Here is a 6,458-nt window from a genome sequence, read left to right on the forward strand (position 1 = left end):
TACATGGGTTTTTGGATCCAATCCAGTGCTGAAAAACGCCTTCAAAGGGTATCCAAAGTTTCGCCTACAAAGTTCTCTCTTCTGTCTGTCTCCCACTATTCCTTGTATGTGTGAGATCTGGTCGAAACAATCAAAATTAATCGCTTGTAATGAAGCAACCATAATGGTTCCGACTGGCCAGACGGAGGCGGATTGCGGCAGGGACCTGGAGAGCATGATAAACGATGTCGCAATGAGCGGAGCATTTAATTGTGGATTGCCCTTCGGGGGCCATGTTGTAAATTGGGTCTACTCGTGTCGGGGTCCTGCCACAGGATTCACTTTCCCTTGCAGCAGGCCAGAGCTAGGGATTAATCAAAATTGATGAATGGAAATTAGTTAAAGGTGGGATTTGAAGAGCTCCGACTTTTGTGGCCCTGAAATCTCTTATATTAGGAAATATTCCAAGGAAGGTGGGAATGAATTAGAGAAGGAAATTGTCTCTTTGCTTTCTTTCGTATATCTTCATTCCAACAACGATTTTGTCTGTTTTTTGTACAAAGACCTGTTTGTTTTTCCTCTACACACATCTTAGCGCCTTTTTGCTGTGGAACAGACACTTCTTTAAGACCTGACAATTACCTACCATCTTGTGCGAGCACAAATGAAATGTTCTCGAATATTTCGCCCCCTAGAATGGCACTCACATGCCTCCCCCATAACTTATCGTCGGCAGAGAATCGTACATCATATTCCAACGCACTCCAAATGGCTTTCACCTTTCTTGCTGGGCTTACCTTTGGGCCCTTGGATGCGTATATTGTTCATTATATCAGTCATAATTCATGCTCAGCCACTCAACGCCTGTTCTAAAGTCAACCCACACCACCCCCCAGGCAGAGAGTGGGGGGTGGGGGCGGAGGAAAGCGAAACATCTGCCTTTTCTAAAATATTAAATAAAGCAATCAAATAAATCTTCCAACATGCCTCATTTATTGCAGATTACCATCCCAGGAAGCTCCACTGAAAAATGCACAGAGAGGATGCTCCCCCCACACCCCAACCCCCCACCCCCCAAAATGTACACGCACGTACAGGCTGGAGGGCCTTCACTATCATTACGGTCTGTGGCGCCACCCCCCAGCAACCACTCTGTGCTCCACTGGAGCTCTGCCCTCCCCCCAAAAAGTCTGGCAATGGTGGGGCTTCTTGTCTGTAAGTGAACCTTCAATTACGCAAAATAACGGGCGAGCGGTGGAGATTATCTCATTAAAGGCGGCGCACCCACACCCTCCCTCCCTCCCCCCCCATTGTACTATTTTTTGTTGGTCTTCTTTAAATTCCACTCACACGCACAGTGGGCTCGGGGGTAGGGGTAGGATCAGTTCAGCTGACAAACTAGAAATATGTCGACTGTCCCCCCAACAACAAAAAAAAGAAGGAAGAACCGCCTTGCTTTTGGCCTGGGTCTTGCCATTAATGTCTGGTCTCCTTCATGTCCTTGAATGAAAGTTCAAGCGAAAGTAAAAGTAAAAGTCGCGACTTCATGCGCGACACATTTCGCCAGGACCCTTTCCTTTCTGCCACACACACACACACACATACACTCTCTCACTCTCACTCTTTCGCTCCTTCGTTTCCTGCTCACACTTTCGCTGTCGTCTTGCGTTTCTGGTCTATAAATTTCAATGGCCAAAGAATGCGTGTTTAATGGCCAGCATTGTGTCAGTGTGTGTGTGTGTGTGTGTGTGAGCACGTGTGGGAGAGAGAAGGAGGAAGGCAGAGAGCGGCAGAGAAAGGTACGGTACTGCTTCACTTTCCTCCTCCTTTCCACCCACACAACGCAGAGCGAAGCTCCATTTATTATGCTTCAAAAATATTCGCATGCCTACCCTGTAAATGCGGCTTTCAAGGGTATATGGGGTACGTGAAGATGTATGCCACATGGCGGGGGATTCTCCGCATATCTAACACTAGACAAACCCCCCCTTACAGGGCATCCCTTAGTCGTTGCCACACAGGCCTTCGTTTTGTTTTTTTGGTGGTGGTCTACTGGAATGCCATGCCGCCTGCTTGTGCCTCTGCAAATGCCATTTTAGAAGATGTTTTATGTGTGTGTTGACATTTTTATTGCGGCAACATGTGTCGAAATTCGTCTGCCCTTTAACTACTCCCGAAATTCCTCCCTCACACCCCCCAAAACCATGTTTTAGTTCTGTGTGCGTGTGCGTGTGTGTGTGTGCTTGTGGCATGTGGCAAAACGGTTTACATTGTGCTTAGCATAAGGCAAGAGTTAAATCCATTTCCAGGGATTTTCTGCGGCAGATTAGCGGATCGGCTTGGATGGGATCGGGGGGCTCTGCTTAAAGCAGGAGATTGCGGGGCTGTAATTGCACAACTTTTGCCGTTTAAGTTGGGGAATGTACTTATAATACCTGGAAGTTCTAGCGAAAACTAATGGAGAAAGTAGGATACTTTAGGCTTCGGTTTGTTCAGGTTTCCGGGTGGTACAGGGATTAATGATGAGGTTGGAGCCACGCCTGAATGAATGAATGCCTGAAGGCGATGCTTGATGAATGAATTGATAAGGCCACAGGGCACTACACACTGTCGCTGTTGTGGGTACTCATTCCGGGGGTACAGAAGGTCCTAAAGGCCTCATCCCTGGCCCTGTCTGGCTGGTCTTGGGCCCCAGGTTCCAAGCTTTCCCAGTGCTTCCGTAATGCAAATTTATATTTATGAGTGTGCCCCCGAATCATATATCACAATCCCTTTAATCAGCATCGACCCTATATAGTCCACCCCTGCCATATATTTATAGTAGACACATTTCCCACAGCAATTACCCTTTAACATGCACAAATTCCGCATCACGTATACGCCCACTAGGCCCGCCTATCCGTTTTCGGGGGCTAAACCATTCATCTGCCGGGGCAGGGGGTTGGGGGCATGTGTGGCACATCTATGCAAAGCTAAACGTGCAGCAACTAACAACTAAATTTCATTAAACCGCAGCGCACAAATTGAACTACAACAAACCCAAGAGGTGGATGCCACCCCATCCCCCTCCCCAGCTCCATCCCCTGTGCTCATCAACAGGAGCTGCCTGGAGGGAAATTTAAGTGCCTTCGGCGACCAAACGAACCAATTTTGTAGCGGCCATTCCAGGGAGAGCCAGAGAGCCGGAGAGCCGAAAAAAGGCCAACAAAATGAAGCGGCATGAAGTTAATGCCGCAGACGTCAGTCCCCCAGTCCCCCAGTCCCCCAGTCCCCGCCATGTGCTCTATGAGGCGGATGCCAACAACAGAGCAGAGCAGCGACGACAACAACTCGTGCATGAAGCAACAAAGTGGTGGGTGGTGGGTGGAAGGTGGAGTTGGAGCTCCACGCGACAGCGGAGTGAGAGTGGACAAAAATCACGCAACGGACCATGACAAGCAAACGCATCGTAGCGCATCCTGGACTGCCTTTTTGCGTTTGCTTTGGCATCCGCCCTCGAACCCGCCCCCCCCGTCCTGCCCTCCTCTTGGACAACTTCAAAAATGCTGCAGCTGTTCGATGTGGAGGATGGTGGGTTCCCCCCCCAATTCCGCATCAACTCCACGCCTCAACCGCTCCCCTCTCTCTGTCCCCGCCTCTCTCTAGTTCTCGGCGTGATAATAAAATGAAAACTTTGAACGGACAAGCAAAGGAATGGAGCTAGAGCGCATACACTGGGAAAAATCAGGGGCAAAAGAAAGATTAGGAGGCAGGAAACAGGCAAAGAGTTCTATGGAATGCTTAAAGAATTCTTTTTCATAGGATCTCTAGAGAATATTCCATTAAATGTATGGGAATTGAATGTCCAAGAAGGGAGACACATCCACTATTTATAGAGCTCCAATTAGAACCCTCATTGACCCTCCAATTAGCCAATTATTTCTCCCTGTGCCATGGGCCAGGCTAACTCGGGGCTCGCTTTCAGGCGACCAACGGCGCACCGCATGTCTGGCATATTTAATTTATTTATTTTATGCAAATTTTGGATAATGTATCTGCGGCCGCAGGATACAAAATACACAAACACAAACAACCAGCCACAACAGCAGCATCATTGGAGCACCATTGGAGGCCCTTTGGAGCAGCAGCAGCAGCAGCAGGAGCAGCAGGAGTAGATGTTGTAACAATATCAAGGGGTTTCCCAAGGTGGAGTATAAAACCGCTTTGCCACGTTCCACGCCGGGCATACCGGCTCCATCCCGGCTCCAACCAAACAAAAAAATCTTCTATAATGAAAGCAATTGTTGCCAAACCGCGCAGCGCACAAAATTATTCAGCATAGTTGCTGGAAGAGACACACCCGTCAGGGGGCGAGGGGGGTGCGAGGGGGACAACAGCAGCTGGATGCGGTTGCCAGAGCGATATTTAGCATTATACGCTTCATTGTCTAAAGTGGCGCCCAGGGAGTGGGACCCTCATCCCGCGGCATCCCCGGCTGCCCCAACCAAAGACCAGACCCACCTCTTATTGTATTTATTCAAAAGTTAGAACATCGCCTGCTTGCACTAACTACTAATGTGCGGTTCCCCCCCCCACCACCCTCTCCCCCTCCCTCGTACAGGGGGTGAAGCAGGATGGCAGCGTAGGCGTGGCCTGTTCTGGTGGCAAGTTCTATCTAGCGCCATTTGCTTTTTATTGTTCCAAAAACTGCTGAAAAGTTTTTCCATAATTTTAAGGAATTTCCTTTTTTCCTGCTACGTTTACTCTTTATTTTTTATATATGTTTTTTCCGCTGAATTTTAATAATAAAAATGTGAAAAATTCAGATTATAGAATTTACAGAATTTACCCTTTCTTATGTTTGAGATGGTAAATATTCGGTGAAGCTGCCTGGCGTTTACCTTTAACCCTGTGCACATTATTTCTCCTTTAAAATGCAGTTTTTTCCAATAAAATTCTATATGTGAAAACCCATTTCCCTGCCATAGATTCCCCTTTAGGCCACAGGATTATCCTTGTTAAATCATTTAATTTTTATCTTAAACACTTAGCCAATCCCCGCCATATATTTTCATCCTTTTAGCCTGAAAAATACCACCGAAAAAATATTACGTGTACGAGCAGTGGGCGGGGGTGAGAGATTGGGAGAGAGTTTTTACTAATTAAAATGGTTTTTCCGCTGACGCTGATGCGGAACCACAGAACCAAGTTTATAATTCCCCCGCCCTCTGCACCGATTTTTCAAAATGCACCAACAGGGAAATATATATTTATAAAAGTGTATATGGGGGCGGCTCCTGCCCGCCTCATGCGAGGCTCAGAGTCCAGGCCATAAATTAGCATTAAAAGTGCTTGGGGCGAGGACTCTGATGATTTTTGGGGGGCAGAGGATGTTAACTATCACGCGCAGCTAATAAATCTGCCCCAAAGGGGTAGGGGGAGGGGTGGGGAAGGGGGGGCATTTAAAAGGATTACGAATCATCGAAGGACTGACGGGCTAAAAGTGATTAAGTCTGACCGCGACGTGGCAACCTTTTCTTTGCCTCGTTCGAGGGTTTTTCCGGTTTATTTGTTTTCGCATTTCTTTTGCATTGAACGGGGAGTGCCCGTGCCCGGGTCCGGGCCGGGGCCCTGCGATAACTGTGCAATTGTATGTGAAACATTTCTGGACTTTTAACCCTTTTTTATGGCTGCCACCGGGGGTCGGTTCGGGGGTCTTGGACTGTCGCTTGCAGTCCATTTACCTGCACAATTGAATGATTTTCTAAACCTTTCGAGCAGTGGGGCTGCGACTGGGGGTTGGACCTCGGTGGGGAGTTCGCAGTTTGTTTATTTTTGGAGTGCAAAAAGAGTTTGAAGTATGTAATGTTATCCGCATTTTATCGAAGGGTTTTCGAGACGGTGGGGTGCTCGGGTTATTTATGGCAGATTGCGATTATAAAGAGATTGATTTGGGAAATGGCACTCGTATTTTATTCGATCTCAAGGGACAATAAAAACTCCTTCGATATAAAACATCGAAATTAATCTTAATGGGATTCTTAGTGATTTTTAAAGATATTTGTTACGGAAAATTTATGGATATTTCTCTCCCAGGAAAGTTTCTTTAAAAGTGGTAAATGATATACTATTCATCTGTTAGATAAAAAAAGTTTTGGGTCGTCGCTGTCGTCTGATATTTAAGGCATATTGGCGTGAGCTAAGCGAGTGAGTCGGGGTCGGGGCCTTCCTTTACTAGGCACCAGCCTAATGACAAAAGATATTGTTCTTAAAGGTCGACAGAACACACGTAGATTTTTCCACAATATCAATACTTCTTTGGTTAGGACAAGACCTCCGGCTCTTCCTCTTCATTTGCCATGTTCTACACATATACCTATGTATATCTTCTGGAACACAGTCTTGTGGTAGGTTATCTGATTCGATATGCTATGCTTCTAATGCACCGTAGCCGTAAAATTGCTTTGTTTTGAAAAACCTTCACTAGAAATCTTCCAAAA

Source organism: Drosophila pseudoobscura, chromosome 4 (genome assembly GCF_009870125.1).
Source record: "Drosophila pseudoobscura strain MV-25-SWS-2005 chromosome 4, UCI_Dpse_MV25, whole genome shotgun sequence".
NCBI classification, from domain to species: domain Eukaryota; kingdom Metazoa; phylum Arthropoda; class Insecta; order Diptera; family Drosophilidae; genus Drosophila; species Drosophila pseudoobscura.